At 48.0% G+C, this 27,103-nt stretch overlaps 1 protein-coding gene across 1 annotated transcript in view; it reads right to left on the reverse strand.

Moving 5' to 3' along the window:
* Positions 1-27,103, reverse strand: part of GASK1A (golgi associated kinase 1A) — a 401,830-nt gene that overhangs the window by 12,424 nt on the left and 362,303 nt on the right. The window lies entirely within an intron of this gene.

Consider the following 27,103-nt stretch of genomic DNA (forward strand, 5'->3'; position numbering starts at 1 on the left):
GCTTCTAACTCCAGTTCCGGGGACCAACACCCTCTTCTGACCTCAGAGCTCCTTAATGCATATGGTGCACACACAGGCAAGAAGGGGCGCGCACACACATGCACATAACCTTAAAAATGAATCTTCTTTTTAAACCATAAACCACACACACACACAAAGGATAATTTTTTTTTCTGGCCAAAGGACATAAGAAAGTGTACAGGTAAATAAAAGACAGCAGACAGCAAGTAAGCCCAAAGCTGCATTTTAAAAATAGAATTCAAAACTGTTAATACTCGCTGTGATTAGACAAATAGAGGCATCCTGGTGTTGCGTTAGAGATCCTTCCCTTGGCCAGGGGCAGGTCCCTCAGGCCAGGAGAGAGTGGTGTAAAGTAGCTTAGCTCCTTGTGGTACTTAGCCAGCGCCAGCCTGAGGTGACTGGTCTTCAAACCGAAATGTAATAAAGCCGCATACAGGTGCCACTTTGCTCTTCCCCAGTGTGAATTTAGGTTTGCACAGAAATGTTCCTACCCTCTTGAGTTTTTTTGAAGACAGGTGGATTATGTAAATATCTTTTTTTTTTTAACCTCTTTCCCCTTCAGTCTCAGCCTTTGTGGTTGTCCTGTCCGCTCCATGCCCTCCTCACTCAGGGCTAGGGTGTTCCTACGCTGTGACGCCTGTGTTGTTGGGCTGCGTCAGCAGGACTCTGGCCTTCATGAAGCCTGCCCCAATTTACTACCCTCTGCCTAAGGCTCCGCTCATCACTCTGCATCTTAGACCATGTTCGAAGCTGCAGAGTCATTTATAACAAACGGATTTATCTCTTGTGGTGCTGGAGGCTGTGAGGAGCGCCATGTGTCCGACACACAAGAAGGGCCCTAATCCCTCTTTTTAAAAGAGACCCAATCCCCCAAAGCTGACTCCTGAGATGAAGGCGTTCATTAAGCCATGGAGGTAGCGCCTCTGTGGCCCAAATGCTGCCCACCAGGCCGCACCTTCCAACACCACCGTAGTGGGGCTGACTGACCTTCGGTATGAGGATTGGGGGACACATTCCTCCCTCACAGCACTTTGTTTCCTCTCTGAGCCCCACTCCCTGTAGATCTCAGCCTTCTATAATGGCAACCACTCTTAGACATGGTACATTTATTTTGTGAGCATATTTGTTGGGGGAGGTACACATGCCGTGACGAGCAGGCGGAAGTCAGAGGACAGTTTGCCGGAACCTGTTCTCAGGTTGCCAGGTTTGGCAGCAGGCACCTTTATGCACTGAGCCATCTTGCTGGCCCACAGCTACAGCTTTTTAGTGGATATTACCAGATCACCTTCCAGTGACAGCAGGAGCGCTTCAACAATGTGGATCTCCTCTGTGCTTTAAAGGGGGGGCTGGTGGGGAGCCAACTCATAAACATAGCAGTAAGTAGTACTTCTCAGCGTTTCTGACCAGTTCGTAAAGCGTTTTAGGAAGGTGGAAGTCCATAAAAATAGTCTGACGGAAACTCTTGGTTGTTGCCAGCAGCTTGTAATGTTTCTTCAGAAACTGGGCACTGTCTACCTCACTGGTTATATCATGCTGGGAGCCTTGGCTGGTGGACCAGCTGGAGGTTAGGGCCTCTGCTGCCACACAATTAGAGCCCAGTGATATTGAACTCAGTAACAAACCTCCAAAGTGAGACTCCAACTCCCATGGCACTTTGAAGAAGTTGGACCAGCAAGCTCGCACCCTTGGAAGTCTTCCTGGGCCCCGAGCTTGCTTGCATAGAGTGTAGCTGCTGCACAGTGAAAACAAACAAAAGCCACACTATTGAGTAGTGCTGGGTTGTGATGGAGCTGTGCCCTGGGATGTGGGATTTGAAGAGCTTCCCCAAGTCTGGGCATACCTGACTCGCCTTCACCTTGCTGCTGATAAAGCTTTTCTTGAATAAACTTGGCCACAGAGCGCTGAGGCGAAGCAGCAGAGTTGAAACCCTGCAGCTCCATTCTGACTGTGCCATTTGTGCCCTTTCACTGCATCTTCTTAACTGACACGGAATATAAGCCCTGATCCTTGTAACCTTGAGGGCACTCCCAAGCAACAGCTGCTTGGGCTATTGTTTAAACCCACTCTGGTCTTTAAGTAACCTACTAAACAATATGTTGTTTGTCTGAAGGAGACAATTGTGCTGAGGATTGTTTTATTTTATTCAGCGTATACAGGGGAAATATTGTGGCCACAGCCAGACCACTCTAAACTTGTACTGACTAAGTACACATCACTGTGGGAGCTTTTGGTGGACAAAGTGTGTTTACTTCATGCCTGCTGGGAGGCAGAGGTAACGGGTTGAGGGGCAAATCAATGACAGGCCCCCCAAACCCTATCTTTCCTTCTGCTAGGCTTCACCTCCCCAAGGGTCCACCTCCTTCCAAAGGGTCCACCTCCTTAAGTCCCTCCTCCCCAAAGGTCCACCTCCTTGAGTCCCTCCTCCCCAAAGGTCCACCTCCTTAAGTCCCTCCTCCCCAAGGGTCCACCTCCTTGAGTCCCTCCTCCCCAAAGGTCCACCTCCTTGAGTCCCTCCTCCCCAAAGGTCCACCTCCTTAAGTCCCTCCTCCCCAAGGGTCCGCCTCCTTGAGTCCCTCCTCCCCAAGGGTCCACCTCCTTGAGTCCCTCCTCCCCAAGGGTCCACCTCCTTGAGTCCCTCCTCCCCAAGGGTCCGCCTCCTTAAGTCCCTCCTCCCCAAGGGTCCACCTCCTTAAGTCCCTCCTCCCCAAGGGTCCGCCTCCTTGAGTCCCTCCTCCCCAAGGGTCCACCTCCTTGAGTCCCTCCTCCCCAAGGGTCCACCTCCTTGAGTCCCTCCTCCCCAAGGGTCCACCTCCTTGAGTCCCTCCTCCCCAAGGGTCCACCTCCTTGAGTCCCTCCTCCCCAAGGGTCCACCTCCTTGAGTCCCTCCTCCCCAAGGGTCCACCTCCTTGAGTCCCTCCTCCCCAAGGGTCCGCCTCCTAGTTGCTCCATACCTCCTAACCGCAGGCTGGGAATGACACCTTTATTTAGCCCGTGGGCCGTTGATAGGAGCATTTCAAATGCAACCCACAGTACCCAAGTTTATTGTAGTTCCAGTCCTGATGCCTTAGGGCTGATTTTCCAGAAAAGGAAGGCACCATAGGTGATTGTCCAGTTTCCAGCTCAGATGACTGAAGATAAGGCCAGGAGGAAGAGGCTAGAAGGGCTAACCTTTAACCTCCCGATGGTGTCCTCCTGCCCCAGACAATCTGAAGTCCTGGTGTTGGCAGGAGGCTCGGAGTCTTCTGTTTCTCTGCCTTGCATAGTGTTTGAAGCAACAGAAGCGCCTGGAATTGTGTTTTCAGTGAAATCCATTCTTTTACATTTTCCCTACTTTAGATCTGCTATCTTTTTTCCTGTGTTTCAGATCTGTTGTCTTTTGTTTTTTGTTCTAACTTTTTAATTTCTGGTAAATCCATGCTGAAATAATCAACATCCAAATGCATTGCCCTCCACACTGTAGCATTAAAAATGCCAATTGCTTTTCTGTGTTTGCAATTTCAAGGACAAACCCCACCTATGTGTACATTATGTTTGTCACTGACCAGTTTTAAGCAGGGACATGTTTACACGGCAGCAGAAAATGTTTATACCCATATTCCCCCAGCATTAACCCTGCCAACTCCTCTGCCCCTCACCACTGTGAAAGCCCACCCTATGGTTTAATATGGAGCACTGCATAGCCACCACGTTCAGTCTGCACTTGTGGCAAAAAAACAAGCAGGGATTGTTGTGTTGAGTCCACTCCGTCCCCTGGCACGTGGAAAGCCATCTGTTGTGAGTACAATAAGCACTTGGATCTGAGTAAGTCATTTCCAACCAGGCCTGCTCTAAAAAAAATAAAATAAAAATCCTTTGAGCCAGGCATGGTGGCACACACCTTTAATCCCTGCCTTCGAGAGGCAGAGGCAGGCATATCTCTCTGAGTTCGAGGCTGGCGTGGTCTACCAAGGCTCTGTGTAACAGGGAAACCCTGTTTGTCTGCTCTATACAGATGTAAAGTCACTAAGGCCATGGTGGGCAAAGAGCTTAAAGTTTTACTGGGAAAACTAAACATACAAGGTAGTTGTAGAACACAGGCCCAGCATGCCTGAGGCCCGGGCTCTGTCCTCAGCACCACAGAAGGAGCTGTAGGATGGGGAAAGAGTGAGAGGGCGGAGTAGCACATGAGCAAAGAGAAAACACAGCAAACAGAGGACCAAGTGTGACAGCTTTCTGTGACAATGTGGATAAGCTTTTCTCTGGATTTGACAGACACTGAGACTTTATTACAACACTCATTTATGGAAATAATTTGTGACAGTAAGCCTCAAATAAAGCTTTGTTTCCCTTTATATTGAAGTACAAATCATCATGGTCATCACCCTGTGAGCACACCCACATTAGCACCATCTAACACTGGGGTGGTGGTCCAGGAGCCGGGGAGCACTGGGGTGGTGGTCCAGGAGCCGGGGAGCACTGGGGTGGTGGTCCAGGAGCCGGCTTTTTTTTAATTAGATGCTGCAAAGCAGACATGAAGACACTTCTAGCTGTGCTGATGAATATACATTTGATAGCTAAATTTAGGGCTTTTATTTTAAACATTTTCTCCGTTGAAACCTGAAGGTGTTGCTTAGCTACCTTCCCCTCTTCTCAGTGTAGTCTCTGATTTAATGTAATTTCTTGTGCTGCAGGTGCTAGGAATGGGCTGTTGTGGAAACAGGAAATACATTGCTGTGACTTTTGTGTTATTAACTCCTTAGTAGCCTAAGCCTAAATTGTTGCTTTACATATGTGCATTCAGCGGAGTGTATTCAGCAAAAGTGACCATTGTGGTGATAAATAATGTGTAGTTATAATAGATCATCATCATCTTATTATGAAAGTTCGTTTTTAGCATAAGCTTATTTTGCACAGTGGCATGAGATTATTCCAAATGGCTTTCCAGAACACTTAGGCTCTCAACAGGGAGCTAGTTTGTGGCAGTTAGCCTCTAACCCTCAGCTTGATGGAACTTAGAACCACATGGGAGAGTCTCATTGCCGGGGTCTAGATCGGGTTGGTCCAAGGGCATTGCCTGTGGGGGCTGTGCTGTCCCCTGGAGAAAGCTAGCTGAGTGCTAAGCTGGTCTGCATCCTCTCTGCTCCAGACTGTGAGTTGTGAACTGAAGTCAGTCCTTTCTCTTACCCGTTGCTTTTTGAACCGGGCGTGGTGGCTCACGCCTTTAATCCCAGCACTCTGGAGGCAGAGGCAGGTAGATCTCTGTGAGTTCGAGGCCAGCCTGGTCTACAGAGCGAATCCAGGACAGCCAAGGCTACACAGAGAAACCCTGTCTCAAAACAAACAAACAAACAAACAAACAAAAAACAAAACAAAAGAAACAAAAAACCCAAACAAACAAAAAACAAAACAAAACTAACATCAGCTCCCCTGGTGCTTTAGATGCAGGCTGTTGTGAGCTGTCTGACATGGGTGCTGGGACCTACACTCTGGTCCTCTGCCAGAGCAGTGCGTGCTCTTGACCGCTGAGCCGGATCTTTAGCTCCTAGTTTATGTTACCATGGAACTAGGGCCCTGCCCTAAAGCACTGTGCGTCTTCTTCGAATCCCTCAGAGCTTCTACCTCACAAAAGCTAGATCTGGGTTTGGGTCGCCAGAGAACATGAGAGTCCTTGGTGGCAGCTGCAGCTGGTGATGGGTCTGTGACTGTGCTCACCAGCCCTCATGGACTAACCCTCTCTGGAGAAATCACTGCTTCTACTTCTTTTATAATTCCTACAAGTACTTGGAACATTGTTTGTAATCCGCACACCTTGGGGACTGGGTAACATTTTTTTTTTTTTGGATAGGGTTCCAGTTCAAGGAGTTTAGAAAAAAGTGCTACCCAACTAAGCCCACCAGTGCTCACCTCGTTCCTGGTAGTAACTATTTATGAAACAAGAAGCAAATGAGTGACTAGAAGGCTCTGTGACTTACTAACAGGAAGCAACAGCTCGAGATAAGGGGCTCGCGCCTCCCAGTGATGTTGCGTGTTGTGTGCCCTAGCATGGTGGTGGTGACTGTTCCTCCTGGGGACAGTGGTGGCTTAAAAGGGCTGACCCATCCCTGCCCTGACCCCAACACCACAGCTGGGGCACAGTTAGGAGCCATGCCTCAAATCTGCATTTGTGTTTGTTCAGCTTGCAAGACTCATTTTGCAAGCTCTCTCACCGTGGAGAGATAAGCACAGAGGCCGTAGTAAGTCTGCCAATGCGCTGAGCTGTCACTGCCGTCCACCACTTCACCCCCATTGGCACCCTTTCTATCATTCTGCAGAAGCAAGTGCTTGCCAGGACTTCAGCTGTCAACTAAAGTGCAAGTCCCTCACGCTCAGGAACGCCTAGGCTTCCCTTTCCCTTTCCCACTTGTTCTGGAAGTTAGATCAGAAAGGTTGTTTATACCCAAATTACCAACTGGGAAAACATCTCCACTCCTGTCATGGAAACACTGTCAACCTGACTAGATTTCGTATCCCAAGTCTCTGGGTCTGTCGTGAAGGCGTTTCCAGAGAGGATTAGCTGAAGAGGCATGAGCTAGCCTGAAGTGGGTGGTTCTGCCCCATTAGTTAGGGCCTGTTCCCACCCTCTGCCTCCTGGGCTACTAGGATGTGAACAAGTTCTTGCTGCCACAGCCACGAGCTACTTCTATCATTGTACCTTCCTCACTGATGGATTGTGTCTCCTTAACTGTGGGCCAAAATAAACCTCTCTTTTTAAAGTTGATTATTGTTAGATATTTGGTTATAGCAATGAGAAAAGTAACTAGTACAAACATGAAAAATATTAAAATCTGTTTTTTAAAAAAAACTTAGGCTCTTAGGCATAAATTAAATATTTAGGTTCAAATATAACAAAAGACTCAGAAAGTATTTGAAGGAAGCAATAAACTATCACTGACCATATAAAAAGCGAGTAGATCACCACTGCCACGGATAAGAAGTGAGCAGTGAGTGGATCACCCTGCCACGGATAAGAAGTGAGCAGTGAGTAGGTCACCCTGCCACGGATAAGAAGTGAGCAGTGAGTAGATCACCACAGCCACAGATAAGAAGTGAGCAGTGAGTAGGTCACCCTGCCACGGATAAGAAGTGAGCAGTGAGTAGATCACCACAGCCACGGATAAGAAGTGAGCAGTGAGTAGATCACCCTGCCACGGATAAGAAGTGAGCAGTGAGTAGATCACCACAGCCACAGATAAGAAGTGAGCAGTGAGTGGATCACCACAGCCACGGATAAGAAGTGAGCAGTGAGTGGATCACCACAGCCACGGATAAGAAGTGAGCAGTGAGTGGATCACTCTGCCACGGATAAGAAGTGAGCAGTGAGTGGATCACTCTGCCATGGATAAGAAGTGAGCAGTGAGTAAATCACCACAGCCACGGATAAGAAGTGAACAGTGAGTAGATCACTCTGCCACAGATAAGAAGTGAGCAGTGAGTGGATCACTCTGCCACGGATAAGAAGTGAGCAGTGAGTAGATCACCACAGCCACGGATAAGAAGTGAGCAGTGAGTAGATCACCCTGCCACGGATAAGAAGTGAGCAGTGAGTAGATCACCACAGCCACGGATAAGAAGTGAACAGTGAGTAGATCACTCTGCCACAGATAAGAAGTGAGCAGTGAGTGGATCACCCTGCCACGGATAAGAAGTGAGCAGTGAGTGGATCACCCTGCCACGGATAAGAAGTGAGCAGTGAGTAGATCACCCTGCCACGGATAAGAAGTGAGCAGTGAGTAGGTCACCACAGCCACGGATAAGAAGTGAGCAGTGAGTAGATCACCCTGCCACGGATAAGAAGTGAGCAGTGAGTAGATCACCACAGCCACGGATAAGAAGTGAGCAGTGAGTGGATCACCCTGCCACGGATAAGAAGTGAGCAGTGAGTAGATCACCACAGCCACGGATAAGAAGTGAGCAGTGAGTAGATCACCCTGCCACGGATAAGAAGTGAGCAGTGAGTGGATCACCACAGCCACGGATAAGAAGTGAGCAGTGAGTGGATCACTCTGCCACGGATAAGAAGTGAACAGTGAGTGGATCACTCTGCCACGGATAAGAAGTGAGCAGTGAGTAAATCACCACAGCCACGGATAAGAAGTGAACAGTGAGTAGATCACCACAGCCACGGATAAGAAGTGAGCAGTGAGTGGATCACCCTGCCACGGATAAGAAGGCCAGAGCTTGTCCTCAGAGCAGCTTGCTACCTTGATATACAGAGTGGACAGTGGTGTCACAATCATGACCCCAGCCACATAGTTTCTGGATATCAACAAACTCATGTTGAAGTTGCTGTGGGGAGGCCCAGACCTAGCAGGTCAATGCGCTATTGAAGGGAAAGAGCAGAGGGGAGGGCTGCCACTGGCTGACGCTGTGAAGGTAGAAGGAAGGTCCACTATTAAGACATTGTTGTAGTGGCAAAGGAATAGACAGTGGATCAAAGGGACAGAGAAGGCAGCTCAAAATCAACTCACAGCCGCAGACTCTGACAATGGCAATGAGTAAAGATAGAGTTTTAGTAAACGATGCAGGGGCCACTGACAGCGCTGGAGGGGTGGGGGTGGCATTAAACCCTGCACACTCACAAAAGTCAAACGCACCGTAGATTTAGATGCGATACGCAAACTATAAAACTCCTGAGAGATAACAGAAAAATCTAGATGGCCTTGTCTGTGACAGCCACTTTTAAATACAGTACAGAATCACAATCCATTAAATAATTGGCAAACTGAACTTGACTAAAATCTAAAACTTCTGCTCTGTTGCCCACTCAGTGAGTGTGGGTGCTGATGGGTGTAGTAATGTCAGTGTTAGTACACAAGGCATGCGTTCATCAAGTCATAACATTGTACCTGGAATATAAAAATATTTGTAATTAGATATTTTAAAATTAAAAGCAGGGCTGGAGAGATGGCTCAGCAGTTAAGAGCACTGGCTGTTGTTCTAAAGGTCCTGAGTTCAATTCCCAGCATCCACATGGTAGCTTACAACCATCTGTCATGAGATCTGGTGGCCTCTTCCAGCCTATTGGCACGTATGTGGGCAGAACACTGTGTAAATAATAAATATAAGGCCAAACACCGTCCCCTAAGCTGCCATTCCTGAGTTCTCACTGATGTCTGCACTACACTGGGCTCTTTTTACCGTATATGTCCCAGCAGCCTGCAGAGATGAACAGGGCATGTCCTGTCAGTGAGAGCTGCGTGACCTCTGTTTAGAAAAGAGAGGTTGGAAGCCTAAAGGTCACACAAGTCACTGAGTACTGAACTTGGAGTTCGGATTCAGGCCTCTCACTCCTATGTCATTTAAGATCATAAAGCATGCTAATATATGAAAAGGCATTTGCTTTTTACATTACAGGAATATACATACAAGTATTCACATGGATTATTTAGAATAAGAAACAAAAGTAATATTTTTATGTTGAAAATAGATTTTACCATAAAATAACCAAAACCTAATGATTTTTCAAAACATGGTGTCAAGCAAATGAGAAAGCAGACCATGGACCGAACATTTGCAAAGTGCACACGTGAGAAAATGACTACTACCCAGGAAATAAAAATATCTCAGAAGAGCCGGTAAGACGGCAAAGGTTATTGCTGCCACGTCGAGGATGGGGATTCAGTACCAAAACCAATTTGGTGGGAAGGGAAAACCAACTCCTGAAAACTGAGTTCTGACCTCCACATGTGCACACTGCCGTGAACATGCTAAGACACATACATATACACACATTAGATAGATGATAGATAGATAGATAGATAGATAGATAGACAGACAGACAGACAGATGTTAAAAACGTTTAAAGCGGTAATATGTGTATTCAATTTTAAAAGGCTTTAAAACCACAACAGTAAGAAAATGGACAACTGAAAATGGGCAAACGATACCTCACTAGGACAGCTCTCCGGACTGTGCAGTGCCTCTGTGGCGTGCGGACTGATTCCTTCAGGCGCCTAGAGTGTACAGCAGGGTCGTGTGGTAGCTGAATTGTCAGTTTATTAAGAAACACCCATAATTTACATTACACACCTGTGAGTGATGGGGTTCCTCCCCCACCATACCCAATCCTGCCCAAGATTTGTTGTCTTTATCTGCTTGACTGTCGAGGTGGACTCTCCATGTAGTTTTAATTTGCATTTCTTGATAGCTGAAGTTGTTCAAATTTTTCCAGTATTTATTTTTAATAAACTTTATTTTAAGGAATTTGCAAATAAAAATATCACACACTGAAATTAACCCCACCCAAAATCTATATAACTTGATAACTTTCTCTGTATAGTTAGAATAGCAGTTATGAAGTGTTAGAGCTTCTTTGGGTTTTACACGTTTACTATCTGATATATTATTACGCACTCACCCACCACCAAAACAAAAAACAAACAAACAAAAACCCACGGCAGAGTTCGAGCTAGACAACACTTGGCTTTGTGTCCTCTTCCATGAGTTTCACCCCTGATCTGTAGCCCCCTTGCTCTTCTGCACCTGTGTCCTGCACCCCCGTGTCCTGTACCCGTGTCCTGCACCCGTGTCCTGCACCCCCGTGTCCTGCACCCGTGTCCTGCACCCCCGTGTCCCGCACCCGTGTCCTGCACCCCCATGTCCTGCACCCCCGTGTACCACTGTGCCTCCTCACTCCATATGGAGCAGGTCGAACATTGACGTTGGGTCGTCTTTAAAATTTCAGTAGAATTTGGCAGTGATCAGTCTGGTCCTGGTTTTGTTACTTGGAATACATCTGTTTAAGTTTTGTACCATTTTGCCTTAATTTTGATAGGCTAAATATAGCTAACGGCTTTTTTCCATTTTTCTATATTTCCCAGGGTCCTTTTTTATATGGAAGTTTCTGATTCCACTTCTTCTTCAAAACTTTAACTTCATTATTGCCTGTCGTTAGCTTTGCACTCTGGGCTGGGCAGATTCTCCCACTGTCCCGCGATCCCCCCATTTGTACACTGTGCTATAGTTCAGCTTGAGGGGAGGTAGTGCTGGTAGGTAGGAGAAGCAACCACAGGGGTGAGCCCTGTCTGGCCCTGCTGGAGGGATGCAGCTGTGCGCACAGCAGTCCTGTGGAATATGAGAGCTTTCGGCCTCTACAGCAGCAAGTGAGCTTCGGGACAGACAGGCAACTCCAGAGTCAGTCCATCTGCAGACCTGGGGCTCAGGTATCAAAGTTCAAAGTTATTATCAAGTGATGAAATCAGCCCCAAACCACCAAAGGTATACCCCTGTGTACATCGCTGCCCGAGCGGAGCCTCTGCCACCAGCACTCCTAGCTCCTCAGTGCGCTGCCCTTCTGTAATTGTCTCTCACCTGGGACTGTGTGACGGCTGACCTGGGCTCCTGACAGCCCTGACTGCTGCTGTTCTTAGGCCCTTACGGTAGCTAGGTTTCTTTGTTTTGCTTTGTTGGTGTTTTGGGTTTTTTTGAGACAGGGTTTCTCTGTGTATCTTTGGCTGTCCAGGACTTGCTTTGTAGACCAGGCTGGCCTCAAACTCACAGAGATCTGCCTGCCTCTGCCTCCCAAATGCTGGGATTAAAAACGTGCGCCACCACGGCCTGGGCAGTAGCCAGGTTTTAAACAAAAGTCATTGTTGGAACAGAAGAGAACTCTTGTCCCTGCTAACCAACCCCACCAGAAGAGCCACGCGCTTCACCAAACCCTGCAACCACGTGTGAGGCTTAGAAGCTGTGGGAAGCAGGCTGAGCCTCTTCTCCCCTAAGCTGCCCGTTAGCTTCCCATGAGGCTTTTGCTGTCCCTTCGCCTGCCGCCGAGGGGGGGAGGCGAGGAGGGGGCTGGCGGGGGCTGGGGGGGGGGGAGCCACAGGCGAGAGCTGTGTGCGCCTTGCGCTCTCTTTCCAGGTTGCTCTTGGGCTTCTCCCCATCCCTGGCTGCCTTAACGTTTCCTTTATGCTTGTGTGGCGTTTTGTCTCTTGGTGTTTGCTTATCCTGACTCACCCTTCACTACACAGTGTGGAGACAACTTCTAACTCCTCACATTAAATAAAAGTCACAATCGGAAGCCGTTTATTTCCTGTGTGTGTGTGTGTGTGTGTGTGTGTGTGTGTGTGTGTGTGTGTGTGCGCGCATCTGTGTGCCATGCGCATGTTGTGCCAACTGAGGCTCGCAGAGAGCAACGGGTCCCACGGAACTAGAGTCATGAATGCTTCCACACCACCATGTGGGCCCTGGGAACCCAACTCTGGCCCTCTGCCAGAGCAGAGCGATCCTAAGCACTCTCTCCAGCCACAAGGAGAATTTAAAATGACAGGGTCTCACTGTGTAACCCTGGCCTGGCTGGAAGTTTTTTTTATGATGACCAGGCTGGCTTCAAACTCACAGAGATCCTCCTGTCTCTGAAGTGCTGGCATTAAAGACCTGGGCCCCCATGCCCAGACTGGCATCTTCATTGCTTGCTGCTACACTGCAAACCTAGAAAGTGGTTTATTATGGGCTGGCACTGAGGAGAATGGAGGTGACTTCTCAGTCAGCATCCCACAGAACATTTTTAAGGCGGCCACAACATTATTCTGATTCTGCAGATCCAGTGTACAGGTCCAGAGTGAATCTTCAGGTAGCACACAGGCTTCAGCCACAACATACCAGTAATGCAGGGCAGCCATTTCCAGCCTTCCCTGCGCCCTCAGGTGAGGGGGGACAGGTTGCATGCGGACTCCCGCTGCGTCTGTGCAGGTGTTCTCAGAGCGGCTTGACAGAGGAGGGAAGAGCCACCCTGAATGTGAAGAACGCCATGCCGTGGAGTGGGGTAAAGGGTGTGGAGTGGTAGTGTGGTCCTTAAGTCCCAGCGCAATGAGATGGTTTCTGTGAGGTTAGAGGTTAGGGCAGCCGGGTCTACATAGCAAGTTCTAGGCCGGCCAAACAGAGCTACATAGTGAAATCCTGTATGTTCAAGAGGGGTGTGTGTGTGTGTGTGTGTGTGTGTGTGTGTGTGTGTGTGTGTGTGTCAGAGAGAGAGAGAGAGAGAGAGGGAGAGAGAGAGAGGGAGGGAGGGAGGGAGGGAGAGTGCACGTGTGTACAGACACATAAAGTAAATATAAAATAAAATGAATGTGTTTGAAAAGGGGCTGCATGAGCGCATGGAGGGAGTTGTGGGAAAGCTGAGGGGAGCCGCTGTGACAGAAGCATGGCTCTTACCTTGACCTCTCTGCCATTTGTAAATTACTTGGGTGAATATGTTCTATTACAACAGCAAGAATGGGGCAATACAGGTGCATGGGCTGTAAGCTATACACTTTACAGTCAAACGGACCCACTGTCGTCGTCTTTGTCCTCTTTACTGTCTTATGATTGAATATTAATTATCAGGGCTTGATTGTTGATGAAAACAACTGAGAAGAGAGTACTTATCACTCTAGATGAAATATATAAACTATTGCATGTGAGCTACCACACTCACTAGGCCAAGGTTACCTAATATGGCCTCAAGGAATTAAACCAGACCGGTTGGAAGGGGCACAGCAAGACTGAGGTTGTGACAATCCTGTTGAAAGCAGTCAGACGTGTTATACCCTTGTCAGAAACAGAATATAAAGCCAATACGGTTGAAGTTGCCAGGATACAATGATGTTTGTGAGCTATACAGGGTACAAAAGATTAATGTCTAAAACCAATTGTCCTGCCAAGCCTCCTGGCTTCCTTGACTGCTGGAGGAACATACAGAGAAATGCGAAGAAGCTACCTGAGGGGTGCGTCAGTCTCTGGGAAACGGGGAGGCACGTTGTGCCCCAGGAGCCGTGGACTCTAACCTGAAAACCCTGTGACACATGCCTCTGAAGGCAGTTAGGTCAGGCCCACTCTGTGGTTCTCTGCAACTGTACACCGGCAAGTGCAGCCTCGGAAGGAGGCTGGGAGGAGCCACAGGCTCTGCCTAAGGCCTCACAGCATCCTATAGAGACTTCTGTTCTCGCAGGAGGTGGAAGGAAGTTGGGAACTAGTGTGTGGTAAATTCCAGAGCCATCCCTGTCAGTCCAGTTTAAATGAAGGTGCCTTCTCCAGACGCCGAGCGCAGGCCGACCCAGGGCATCCTGGAATGTAAGCGAAGCTGCTCTTTCCTAACTTATGCAGCCGTGCATTTGTTGTAGCAGCAGAGCCCTGCGTGCAGTCTTCCATCTGTAATGCAGGGTTTTTGATGACATTTTTATATGGAAATTATGGGCATAGTTTAGAGCCAAGTTTTTGTGACCCTTTTTATAAAATGATTTATTTATTTATTTAATGTATATGAGTGCTCTATCTGCATATCACACCTGCATGCCTGAAAAGGGCACCAGATCACATGATAGATGGATTTGAGCCACCATGTGGTTGCTAGGAATTGAACTCAGGACCTCTGGAAGAGCAGTCAGTGCTCTTAACTGTTGAGCTATCTCTCCAGCCCATGGCCGCCTTCTTCTTCTTCTTCTTCTTCTTCTTCTTCTTCTTCTTCTTCTTCTTCTTCTTCTTCTTCTTCTTCTTCTTCTTCTTCTTCTTCATGGAGTGACTTGTTTAGAAAAGCCTTTGACACTGGATAGTATAAATACTCAAGCATTCTTTCTTTTAGAAGCTAACATAAAACCCTAAATCCCTTGTAAGCTTTATTGAATTATAATTTACAAACCACAAAATCTCCCCATAATATGCTACACATAGTGGCTTTGTTCATCTTTGGAGTTACACAAATAGTAACTTGACCTCACTTTTGGGTTTGTATGTGTGATTGCTGCTGATGAGCCAACCCTAGGATATATAGATTTTTTTTTTCTTTTTCCTTTTTTTAGGCCCTAGAGCAATGGATCTCAACCTATGGGTCTCAGCCTCACCAGGGGGGTCAAACAGCTTTTTACAAGGGTCTCCTAAGACCATTGGGAAGCACAGATATTTACATTTATTATAATTCATAACAGTGGCAGAATTACAGTTACGAAGTCGCAACAAAAATAATGTTATGGTTGGGGTCACTACAACATGAGGGGCTGTATTAAAGGGTCTTCGCATTAGGAGGGCTGGGGAGCATTAGGAGGGCTAAGAAGCTCTAGAATATTTTTGTTCTGTTGCTATGGTTAAACAAACAAGCAAAAAGCAAAAACAACCCAGCAACAACTTAAGGGAACCGTTTATTTGTCTTAAACTTCCAGGTCACACTCCAGTATTAAAGCTTATACTTCCAGGTCACGAACCAGTATTAAAGCTTATACTTCCAGGTCATGTGCCAGTATTAAAGTTTATACTTCCAGGTCACGCGCCAGTATTAAAGCTTATACTTCCAGGTCACGCACCAGTATTAAAGCTTATACTTCCAGGTCACATGCCAGTATTAAAGCTTATACTTCCAGGTCACACGCCAGTATTAAAGCTTATACTTCCAGGTCACACGCCAGTATTAAAGCAAGTCAAGGCCTGAAGTCAGGTGTGCCTGCCAGTTCACACAGCACTTTCTTTGACCAGGGAATTCACAGCCAAAGCACAAAGAAGGAAGCCACAGAGAAATGCTGCTTGGTGCCTTGCCCACTGGATAGATCAGGCTTATGCTGTGCAGCCTCTCCCAGGACCACCTGCCTAGGGAATGGAGCTGCCCACAGAGGGCTGGGCCCTCATATGTCAGCAATCAAGACCACCCTCACGGACATGCCAAGGACCAACCTGACAACTGTTTCAGATAATCTGAAGCTGTGCCAGGTTAACAGTCATGCTAACTAGAAACAATTTCAATCTGGCAAATAATACATTTAAATCTATTATTCATTTTGGATACATATGATGTTTGGAAGTAGTCCAATTTTTTTCATTTTGCTTATGAGTATCCAGTTGTTTGAATATCACTTGCTGAAAAGCCTGCTTTCCTTTATTTAATCATGTAGGTGTTCTTGTTGAAAGTCAGGTGCCCCCAAGTTTACAGGGTTTTTCTGGAGCCTCACTTCTATTCCCCTGCTCTGTCTGTCTGTATGCCACTGTCTGCTACAGAAAGTCAGAAACCAGCAACTGTGAACAATCTACCTTTGGTGCTTTTGTTGTTGTGTTGTTTTTATTTGTTTAAATATGGTTGGCTGGTGAAGGTGCAGATATAAACAAACTTTGACCTGTTGATGGGAATGTAAACTAATCTAGCCATTATAGAAAATGGCTCAGATTCCTATTAGAATTACCATGTGAGGGGGCTGGAGAGTTGGCTCAGTATTAAGAGCACTTGTCTGCTCTTCCAGAGGTCCGGAGTTCAATTCCCAGCAACCACATGGTGGTTCACGACCATCTATAATGTGATTTGGTGCCCTCTTCTGGCCTGCAGGTGAACATACAGATAGAGCACTGTATATATAATAAATCTTTAAAAACAAAACACAAGATTACCATGTGACCCAACAGTTATGCCAGTGGGAGTATATCATACCAAACATCATACCAAACATATATGTGCAGCACATGTTTATTGTACCATATCATAACAGCCAACACATAAAGTCAGCCTGTGCGCCCACCAGTACAGGTGAACAGATAAAGTGTGGTTCATACACACAGTGAAATACTGTTATTATTCACCTGTAAAAAATAATGCAATCCTGTCATCCACAGCAACGTGGGTGGAGCTAAGGGTCATTGTGTTTAGCGAGAGGAAGCAGGCGTAGAGGGGAAGTAGCCCCGTCCCTCACTCACCTGTGGAAAGAGTTACGCTGGGAACTAGTGGGAAGGAGGTGAGGAGCAGAGCGGCTCAGGAAGGAGCTCGCAGGCCCAGAGAGGAAGAGCACAACAGAGTAACCTCCCTTCAAATGGTCTGTGATGTATTTCAAAGTGAAGGGGAAATGTCCAAAATTGCAAACACAGAATGATTGATGCCAGAGGGGCTGGCAGGGTGTGTCCCCTTGGGTTAGTAATTACACACTGTGCGCAGGTATCAGATCAGCTGACCACATTTCATACAGATGTACAACACAGACTCGGTGAGGAAGGAGGCTGGCTCTCCAGGATCCTCGCCCGCCTCGTTTTCCACATGAACCTTACAATCTGCTTCTCGGTTTCTGCAAAATAGGAGGCTGGATTTGACAGACACTGCACCAAACCTGCAGATAGTTTGAGGGTAAAGCCATCTTGGTATCATCGAGCCTCCCAGCCCGAGGAAGTGGGGCGTCTTCTGGAGGCAGGTCACCCACCCTCCGGCTTCCAGTTCCCTCTCCCCTCAGGGTTAGGGTTAGCCAAGGAGAAAGGTGGGAAGTGGCCTGAGGCGGTTCCCAGGAGGGAGGCAGGACTCTGGGCTTGGGATTTGATGGGACAAAAGCAGAGGTGCAGGATAGCGTCTGCCCTGGATGTGGCCAGTGCCAGGGAGGAGGTTCGTGGAGAATAGCTGGAGGGAGGGCTGGAGCCTGCGCAATGTTGTCCTTTTGTGCAACCCGTGGCCTGAGCCTTCAGGCAGCCAGTTTGCTAAGAGGAAGGGATGTTCTCCTCCTAAATTTCATCATCCTGCCTACACCCCAGTGCTCCCACTCACCCCTCTGTGTACACAATACAAGCAAAAGAAATCTCTTGTCCTAGATATTTTGCCCCATCTTTTAGAAGGTTGAATCTGCCTCATGTGCCGCACAAGCACCGTCCCTTGCAGTGTGGTGTGGACTGTGCACATGCTGGGCCTGCCTTCTTAGAGGAAGCTTTTTAGGGTCCGATGGCGTGCTCCGATGCCCTGGACTTTGCAGGACCTTACATGCCTAATTAACCCCTTCATTCGGGGCTTCCTCTGGGCAGTATGAAAGCCCCTGTCACTCGGTGGACATTTGTTCTTTGTTGACTCAGTTTGGGCAGACATAATGAATTGTGAGTTCACACTAAATTTGATCTGATTCCTCATCTGTCACTTCTAATATTAACTGTCCTCTCCCACAGTCACTGGGAAACAGCAGGAAGTGGGGAGAATTCCTGCTTCTTGTCCCGTCTGGGGCAGGAAAGAGTGTGAGAAGCACTTTGTTGTTCCTATTATCAAAGGAGGAAGAAGGCGCGAGGCTGGAGACTTTCTTTCGGAGACTGTAAATTGCGCACTCGTTGCACTAATGATAAGATAACACACAACACTAATGTTAAGATAACACACAACCTATCAGACGGCAAAGAAAGCAGCTGACCGGTCAGGAAGCCAGCAGCTGGCGCAGAATCAGAACAGCATCAAACCTGGAGAAGAGCAGACAGTTCAGTGAGTTAGCTCTGGTTTGTAAATCCGTCCTGAAGCCCCATTCTACCCCCGAAGCCTTCTGAGCATCGTCTCACTCTTAGTCAGTTTTAATGATCTACAAAGGTGATTTGTTAGGACTTTGTCCCACCCCTGCCAAGTAACTGCATACTGTTTTTAAAGTTTGATTTCTTGTTGGCTTTCTCTTCTGAGCACTCCCAAAGGACATCAGACTTAGTGTCTTTGATTATTCTCTTAAGTAACTTTGTGGGTTTCCTGGATTTTCCAAGTGTCGGGCTCTGCTGGAGAGGTCACAGTCTGGTGCTTCTGGGTAGCCTCTGAGCCTGGTATACAGTAACAGCACTCCATTTCTCAGCGGGGTTTCCTCCCTGAGTGTCACATAGACAGCAGGGAAGACTACAGGCCCAACCCCTTCCTGATCAGCAAGCACCAAGGTGTATTCCTGGAAATACCCGACCCTATGCTGAGGAGATCCCAGCCTTCAGCAAATGATGAGTCTGTAATGTGTCCTCCTGCTAGTGGTGGGACCCCCTGCTACTGCATTGCCTGAGATACGGAACCACTGCATATAAATCAGTTAATCAGACACACTCACCTTCAAACTCCTTCCCACTGCCTAAAGTTTATAAATTCCTGGTTCATGAAAATAAAGGCTGGCTGGCTTGCTCTCTCTCATGCTTGAACTACGCCTCCGCCATGTCTGTTCTGAGACTCCATTTATTCTGGGGAAGAATGGCCACTGGACAGCGGTGGTCAGGCAGCGATGGCGGAGCTGCCTTGGCAGATCACTTGAGCCGGCTCCATTGCTACCATTTGTTTGGTGCTAACTGCGGGTGAAGCACCTGCGAGGCCTGCAGGACCTGCATCTCACTGGGCCTGCGGCTGGTTATAAGCATCCGTCTACCCGCATCCTGTGCCATGCTTAGCACAGCAACTTAACCAAGGGTCTGTAACACTTTTATCCCCTTGGGCCTTTGGAAAGCCCCAGTTCCCGCTGCTGTCTGATGCCGGCAATGTCTTTCTAAAACAGCTAGCTAATTCTAACACTCAGTGGGAAACTCTTTCCACATCCCAGCCTAGCACATGGGCCTCGCGCTGAACACTCTAAGCCATCCCTGAGTGAGAAATGGGACCTTTGATCTCGAGGTCCGTCTGTTCTCGTCCGGAAGCGATCAACGCCTGGACCAGCCCAATGGATGTGGAACCTAGGCCACTGCCAGAGGCTGAACAACATCCAAGTATTTCTTTTCATCTAGGTATTTTCCCCACGTCACGCACACAAATCCTTTCAGATGCTTAAAATGTTCCTAGTGCCTCCCCGGTCCCACCCAGCGTTCACGTGCTCCCCCACCTTCACACGGGAGCTGCTGTGACATTCTCAATCCTGGAGTGGGTTCCTTCGAGTCCCAGGATGGTCTTTACCCATGTGGGTGAGAACCTTGGGGTGCTATGTTTAAAATCACCCCAGCTCCTTGCAAAGGGCAGATTTGTTTAGGCTCATAGTGTTGGAGGGGCTGTGCAACGTTGCTGACAGTGCCTGCATCAGTGTCTTCATGTGCTTGCCTGGTGCCCCCAGAGGCCAAAAGAGGGTGTCAGGTCCTCCAGAACTGGAGTTTGTTGGCTCTGTTTCTTAACAATTAGACTTTATTATACAACCCAACTATCCTATACAGGAGGGAAAAAAGGTTAAAGGGAAACACGAATGAACCTTCTGGTATCTGTTCCATGGGACAGATCCCCAGGTGTCCCTGGCCTGTGGGCTGGTCCTCGCCTCCATCCACACGTGCTCATCATCCAAGCCTGGAGCCTTCCCCGCTCTCTCTGCATCTTTTTTTCAGGAGCAAATGCTCTTAAACCCTGAGCCATCCTTCCAGCCTTTATTTTAAAAAATATTTTTAAGTCTTCTAAAATGAGTGGTTTACTCACTATCTATTGCTGTGAGGAGATACATGGCCAAGGCAACGCCTATAAAAGAAAATGTTTTGATTGGGGCCTGCTTACACGTTCAGAGATGTATTCCATTACCACCATGGCGGCAAACAAGGGCCTGGAGCAGTAGCTGAGAGACACAGCCTGACACGCAGGCCAAGGGAGAGAACTGGGCCTGGCAGGGGCTTCTGAAACCTCAAAACTGCGCACACTTCCTCCAACAAGGGCGCACCTCCTAATCCGAGCAAGTGGTGCCATTTCCTGGTGACTTAGCATTCGCATACAGGAGCCTATGGGGCATTTGTGTTTAAATCACTACAATCAGGAAGAGTCTCGTGTCCAAGTGGATTCACCTTTGCCTTGCTCATATCTCCCCTCTGTTGACACCCCCCCTTTTTTGGTTCTGTAAATGTCTTGTTTTGAAGATGGTGGGGGGCACAGACAATTCTGATAGACTAGTGTGTGCTTGTGACTGGCAGCTACAGTCCGTGTGAGTAGAGGAGAAGAAGGCACACTGGAGGGAGGTTCTCTTTGTATGTGTGTGTACTTGAGTAGGGAAGCCTCGGTGTCATTCCTCAGGTGCTGCCCACCTAGGCCACGCTTGTCCAGCAAGCTTCAGGTAAACCTGTCTCCACCTGTGGCTACAAACTGAAGCCACTGTAAGAGCTCACAGAAACTGAAGAGCTGTTAACACATCAAAGCAGATACAGGCCGGCTCTCCCAGCATCCCTCAGTGTCTGAGGCTCCTCCCAGCTCTCCCAGCATCCCTCAGTATCTGAGGCTCCTCCCAGCTCTCCCAGCATCCCTCAGTATCTGAGGCTCCTCCCAGCTCTCCCAGCATCCCTCAGTATCTGAGGCTCCTCCCAGCTCTCCCAGCATCCCTCAGCATCTGAGGCTCCTCCCAGCTCTCCCAGCATCCCTCAGTATCTGAGGCTCCTCCCAGCTCTCCCAGCATCCCTCAGCATCTGAGGCTCCTCCCAGCTCTCCCAGCACCCCTCAGTGTCTGAGGCTCCATCCCCCTCCCAGAGGCTGTGCTTCCCCTCAGTCCCCCAGCTTCACTGAGCTATGTAACTCAGCCATTTTAGGCATGTAACCTCTTGGTCCCTTGGCTCCTGGCTGGCTCCTCTCCTGGATCTCTCTTGGTCCACTTGCTCTCCCCACCCCCGACCCCCATGGCCCGGTTAGTTCTGCTGGCCATGTTCAGTCTGGATTCTTCCAGATGCCTCTGCCTATGCTCTCCCTCATATCTATAATACTCTCCCCCCGTTTTTTTCCCTTCAGCCACTACATCCATCTAAGCTCCCACCCCCAGCACCCTTAAGAGGCCTCTTTACAGGAGTATGGGCAGGGTGAAGACACATGGACTCTGAGAGGCACCATAAATGGAAAGTTGTTCCATTCAGGCCATGGCGGGGGATGGCATGGGGAGCAACCTCTGAGGAGAGAGCCACGGACAGAGTGAGACAGTGCAACCACTAGCTAACCTAACCAGGAGCTGGGAACGGGGCAGCTGGTATGTCAGCCTCCCGCACTGAGCAGGCCAGAGTGGGCAGGGCCTGAGTCCGGGGCAGTGGGAGAAAGCACCAGACAGGGCCGTGCCTGTCCCAGGAGAGGAGGGAGAGAGCCGGTGCCTTGTCGGCCTTTCTTCCCAGGTTCCTTGTCCCCGAGGTTCTGGGTGCATGATACCAAGTTGTCCCTGTCTGAGGAAAAAAAAAATGAGCCTTTTTTTTTTTTATAAAGGGAACAAGTTGGGCATAGAGGTGACAACTTCTTAAAATTAATTTTTTTTTATGCACTTTGGTGTTTTGCCTGCATATGTGAGGGGTTGGATCCCTTGGAACAGGAGTTACAGACAGTGGGTGTTGCCATGTGGGTGCTGGGAATTGAACCCAGATCCTCTGGAAGGTCAGCCAGTGCTCTTAATCCACTGAGCCATCTCTCTGGCAAAGCCCTGACCCCCTCTTTTGAAACAAAGTTTCTCTGTGTAGCCCTGGCTATCCTGAGACTCGACCTGTAGCCCAGGCTGACATTGAACTCAGAGATCTGCCTGCCTCTGCCTCCCAAGTGCTGGTCTTAAAGACGTGCGCTGCCGCAGCCTGGCCAAGATGAGCTTTGTAATAGATGGTACAGATGGGAAAGAATAGAAAGAAAAGGGACACGGGGTGGGGGCTGGGGGCGAGCCCCTCGCCAGCAGACACAAGACTCCCAGCACAGCTCCTGTTTGCTGCGAGGGCTGCTGGCGTAGAAGTGATGGTCCTGGCATAGACAGGACAGACTTCAAGGCCCTGTGTTTGTGGCCTTGGGTGGGGCTTCACTTCTCCCCCCAGATATCTCCCAGAAGGCCGCTGCCGGCCGACCTTCCTGACTCATGGGCTCTTATGGTTGTAATGCTGTCGGCTGTTCTGAGGAACCTGAATGAAAAAAAAAAAAAGAAAAGAAAAGAAACGGGAAGGAAATGACCTCTCTTAGGGATGGATGGTGGGGCAGAACATTTTCTGTAGATAAAAGGGGTGGGGGAGCATCTGTGAGTGTCCAGCGTGGGACATGACCACGCTGAGCTGGGCCGTGGAGGGAGAGGGGGAGCAGAAGGGAGAGAGGAAACCAGATCCAGCACACAAGAGGCCAAAGGTACAAAAAAGGGTGGGGTGTGACCAAAATGTCTAGATTACATAGGGGAGAGCCTCTGGAGGGAGGGTAGCCCAGCCTCTGAGCTGGAGAAGGTTGGGATAGTGGCGTGTGCCAGCCATGCCCTGTAACAGGAAGGGACTGAGGAATGCTGGGAGAACATGGAGGCCAAGTCTGCTTTGCTATGTTAAATAGGCACCTCAGCCACTCCTCCCGGGTTGGAAACTTAATAGAACCTCCCTGCGATGACTTTTAGGTTTCTTAGTTTTAAGAAAAGTAATGTTGCCAGGCATGGTGGTGCACACCTGCAATCCCGGTACTCAGGGAGGCAGAGGCAGGCGGATCTCTGTGAGCTCGAGGCCAGCCTGGTCTACAAAGTGAGTCCAGAACAGTGAAGGTGACACAGAAACCCTGTCTCAGGATAAAAAACAAAAACAAAACAAACAAACAAACAAACAAAACCAAAGAAGAGTTAACTTTAAAGCCCACACACGCAAAAAAATCCTATATGAAACAAAACAACAAAAACCAAACATAAGCCATGACTCCTGTGAAGAGCCCATCCCCACACTTGGGTTGGTCTTGGTCTCTAGGACTCTCTCAGAAAAGCCCATGCCCTCCCTGACTTTTGACTGTGTCTTGCTTTCTTCTAAATCTCTCTCTCTCTCTCTCTCTCTCTCTCTCTCTCTCTCTCTCTCTCTCTCCCTCTTTCCCTCTCTCTCTCTCTCCTCCTTGTGCCTAATCTTACATACAAATATCTATTATGTCCCAGTGTTGCTTTATAAGCAGGCTAGTCCTGAAAGCCTTTTCTGTTTTAAAGGTAGACTTTCCAGTTTGGCCCTGGCCTCTGTGTCCCCAAACAATGGCACAGGGACGTGATTGGCACAAGGACACAGGGAAGGCTGTCTGGAGATGCAGGAAGTGAGCCTCTGCTTGATGCTGAAGTGAACTGACTCCTAGCAAGTCTGGTGAAAGCAAAAGACACAGAACCAAAGAGTGAGGTGACCCTTTTAATCCCCACAAGCAAAAATGGGGAAAGACAACTATAGTATTGCCTAAAACACACAGAATAGCCCTGAATCAAAGGGCGAGTGACAAGGAAGAATGTCCGCACATTATCTCTCAAATTCAGCAAGAGCAGAGTTCTTGAAAAACAGGGAGCTTCGATACGAGAGCACGGGCAGAACAATTATCCCGTTAATAAGATCACGGTCCTGTCAGGGTCCCTGCTAAATACAGAGGCTTGGAAGAATCTAACAGCATGCGCCCGAGCCTCGGACCCCCGGTGGCTTCACCTCTAGGAATCCATCCTGGAAACGCAAACGCATCACAGTTTCCAGCTGTTTGCGCAAGGTTGTATAAGCGAGGCACCAGACATACAGGCAGTCCTACAAACACACAGGAAAATGTCGATCTTACATCTAAGATGTGAGCATAGAGCAGGACACGGAGGGATGAAGAGATAGATTTAGGTATTTCCACTAAACACGGTTCCCTGTGAGATGCGGGGAGAGGGGAGAGGCTGAGGAGAGAGGCTGCTCTGAATCCGGTTGCCTTTTTGTACAGTTTTTAACTTTGGCACTGTGTAAACATTTCACACATTCACAACTTAAAAAGATAAAAATAAAATCCTAAAATGGAAAACAAATTGGGACAAATGAGCCTAACTTCACTCCAAATGCGGCAGCAACAGTTACCAGACAAAAGAATTATTTCAGAAATCTCATGAACCTCAGCAGGGTATGGTCTCAGGCTAAACGAGAGCCATGGCATTTTGTTACTTATTGTTAATACAGGGTTAAAGTTCTAAGCTATTAGAGAAATATGTAATTCAGAATCATAAGAAGTGTTACACAATTATAAGCCCAGATTATCAGGGCAAGAGGAAATAAATACTAAAAGCAAACCTAGGCGCCTGGTGAGAAGGCTCGGCAGGAAAAGGCGCTTGCTTGCTGCCAAGACTAACGCCTTCATTCAATCAAGGGGACTCACATGGAACCAACTCCTCAAGTTGTCCGCTGGCCTAAATAAACATAATAAAAAGTTTTGTGTAAAAACAAAACCAAACAAAACAAAACCCTAGGTCAAAGTTAAACCACTATACAATGAAAATTGAGTTGAATCATTGAGTTGAATCATTCTTTTCTCAAATCCGTCCCCTGGAAGAGCCTACAAGAATAACACCACAGCGGCGTGAGCACACCTCACTCCAGATCTTAATACCTGCTTAGCATTCCTACCAGCAAAACTCGTTTCTCTGCCTTTAGGAGATGTGAGGTGAGCCACTTAGCATCCATTTCCCAGCGACTCAGCTGCCCTGTGGATGTGGGCAGGCTGCAAGCAAATTAGCTCATGGCTTGTGCTTGGTGGGAACACACACACACACACACACACACACACACACACACACACACACACACACACACACACACACACCACATGGCCTCCCAAAGGTAAAGCCAAGCGAATACTGTGGGAATGGTGGTGTTGCCAGTCCTTGAGATACAGAGATCTATTTGTTTGGATTTTATTTTTATTGTGTATGTATGGGTGTTTTGCCTGCGTGTGCATCTGTGCACCACGTGCACACCTGGTGTCTGCAGAGGTCGGAAGAGGGGCATCAGCTCCCTTGCAACTGGAGTTACAGATGGTGTGAGCTGCCACGTGGGAGCTGTGAACCAAACCCAAGTGCTCTTAACCTCTGAGCCCCCTCTCTAGCCCTGACATGCAAAGATCTTCACGGTGAACCATGCCAGGCGTGGGCGGATCTGCTAACGGCTATAGGCATACTTCTAATTGAGTTATTTATTTATAGGTGGTTTTTGTTGTTGTTGTTGTTTGTTTGTTTGTTTGACACAGGGTTTCTCTGTGTAACAGTCCTGGCTATCCTGGACTTGCTTTCTGTAGACCAGGCTGGCCTTATTTTCAATACGACCAGCAGTGCTTCAGCCTTGTCAGTTGAATGCTGTGTCCCAGAATTTTTAAGCTTTGGTGTTTGTTTCTCTGGCTGTGGTGGTGGGAGCTCTGCCTTAGCTTTGGGGTGGCTGAGGGCTTTACATAAAGGCGTCTGCCTGGGAATTAGGAAACACAGGTGTCATGGGGCCCTGTGACTGGCTTGCTATATAACTTCAGGGCAAGTACTGTCACGGGTTTTGGATCTTAGTTTTTTGTTTTTTTCAATTGCCAAACCTAGGTATGAGACTTGATTTTCTGCCTCTGTAAACAGTGATCTGAAGTTTTCTCCAAGTAGGGCAACATGTCTGCCAGTAACAGGAGCAGCAACAGAGACTATGAGAAGACCCTGCAGTCCAGTGACCTCAGCTCATGGCTCCTTGATTAAAAGACAGTATCTGAGGGAAGAGGGCCCTGGAGAGATGGCCCAGTGGCTAATAGCTTGTTGCCCTTGCAGAGGGCCGGAGCTCAGTTTCCAGCCCTCACATTATGTGGCTCACAACCACCTGTAACTCCAGGAAATCCAATGCCCTCTCCTGCACTGTAAGGCGTCTGCACTCATGTGGCACACAGACAAAGGCAAGCATGCACAAATAAATAGAAATATAGTCTTAAGAGAACAATATTTTGGTAATTTATAACTATCCTTAATTTTTTCTTTAAAGAGTATTTATTGCATATGAGTGCTTTATCTGCAGAAGAGAGCATCAGATCACATTATAGATGGTTGTGAGCCACCATGTGGTTGCTGGGAGTTGAACTCAGGTCCTCTGGTAGAGCGGGCAGTGCTCTTGACCTCTGAGCCATCTCTCCAGCCCCACCATCCTTAATTTTAATCACTATGAAAATATGCATTTGATTATGCCTCGTAAATAAATATTTGCTCTCCAATCTTTCCGTGGCTGTGACTGGTGATGGCAAGACTTTCATTACATCACAGAAAACAGCATGGCCGTGCCGCTGAAGCAGCAAATCTGTTTGCTTGCACGACTGGGAAATTACACAACTATCCGTGACCGTCCATTAAACCTTAGAATCCAGAACTCTGTAAGCATGAAATCTCATTGAAAACCATTTCATTCTCATAATTACTCATAAGTCTGACAGACCTTCAAGCTCATCCCTTGGACATTAGTTATCATTGTGATGCGGCAATAGGAGGAAAACATTTTGAAGAAGTTCTGGTTGGTAGAATGCTGCTGGTAAAAAAAAAAAAAACCCATCCCTTTATTGGGTCAGTGTGAATTTAGTTTTTACTACTTGGTGAGAAAAAAAAAATGGGAAGTGAATCTTCCAGAGGCTTTTTGGCACCTGGAATATATGCCAGTCTGAAAAGATTCCTGTGCAGGGACCAGCAAGGGGAGGTGCCTGCTGACCGGGGTGCTGATGCAGGAT

The sequence above is a fragment of the Acomys minous genome, assembly GCF_964271855.1.
Source record: "Acomys minous genome assembly, chromosome: 13".
In the NCBI taxonomy this organism is placed as follows: domain Eukaryota; kingdom Metazoa; phylum Chordata; class Mammalia; order Rodentia; family Muridae; genus Acomys; species Acomys minous.